Source organism: Elephantulus edwardii, unplaced genomic scaffold, assembly GCF_000299155.1.
Source record: "Elephantulus edwardii isolate Elephantulus edwardi_28Jun2011 unplaced genomic scaffold, EleEdw1.0 scaffold00067, whole genome shotgun sequence".
In the NCBI taxonomy this organism is placed as follows: domain Eukaryota; kingdom Metazoa; phylum Chordata; class Mammalia; order Macroscelidea; family Macroscelididae; genus Elephantulus; species Elephantulus edwardii.
Window position 1 is genome coordinate 5,288,038 of NW_006399817.1, and position 1,302 is coordinate 5,289,339.

Genomic DNA, 1,302 nt, shown 5'->3' on the forward strand with positions numbered 1-1,302 from the left:
AGCTTCTCTAGCCATTCGTTTGTTGATGGGCACTTAGGTTGTTTCCAACTCCTTGCTATTGTGAACAAAGCTGCAATAAACATGGGTGTGCAAGTAGGTTTTATTTTTTAATTGCTTTATTACATGCTAGATACTGGAGATCGCAGTGGTAGGCAGCACAGATGTTATTGTTTATAGCATTGTTGAAAATCAAACAATAGTGAAGTTTATTTTGGACTGTGGCGATAGTAATAGAAAGGAGAAATGGAAGGGATTCATGATAAATTTGTAAACAAAAGACTTATTAGTGGACTAGATGTAAAGGACGGGAAGGGAAGAAGTAAGATGAAGAAGATGGAGAGATATGTCAGAGTGGGTTAAAAATTCATTAATTTTTACATTTTTTAAATGAGCTAGGAAGCATTAAAAGAAGATGGAAGAAATACACAGTGTCACTGTACCAAAAACAATTAGCTGATACAGAACCATTTCAGGAAGTAGAATAAGATCAAGAAACTGGTAACGAAGGAGGAAGTTCAGGCTGCTCTAGAAAGAATAGGCAAAAAATAAGGCCCAAAGAATTGATTATAAATCAACTGACATATGTTAACAAACAAGTTCAGCCCTATATGTGCTTACCAAGTTGTGCCAAGAAATCCAAAGGATCATTACTAGCCAACCACCGGAAAAGATCAACACTTATTCCCATTTCCAAAAGAGGTGATCCAACAGAATATGGAAATTATTGATCAAAATGAGTAATATCACATGCATGCAAAATTTTGCTGAAGATTATCTAAAAATAACTAGAACAGTAAATCATCTGGGAACTGCTAGAAATACAAACTGGATTTAGGAGAGGCTGTAGCACTAGGGACATCATTGCCAATGTCAGATGGATCTTAGCTAAAAGCAGAGAGTAAGAGAAGAATGTATATTTGTGTTCACAATAAACTGTGGCTAACATTGAGAAAAATGAGGATCCAGAACACTTGATTGTGTGTTACAAAACCTATATGTAGACCAAGAAGCTGTCATCTGAACAGAGCAAGGAGAACACTGTATGGTTCAAAATTTTAAAAAAGGAGTGTATCAGGGATACCGTTTCATTCTATATACTGAACAGATCATTTGAGAGGCTGGACTTCATCAGAATTTGGAAGAATATTCATCAACAACCTGCACTATGCAGATGACACAACCTTGTTCACTATAACAGAGGAAGACTTGAAGCACTTGCTACAGAAGATCAAGGACTGCAGCCTTTAATATAGATTGTATCTCAACATAGAGAAAATAAAAATCCTCACCACTGAGTCAGTT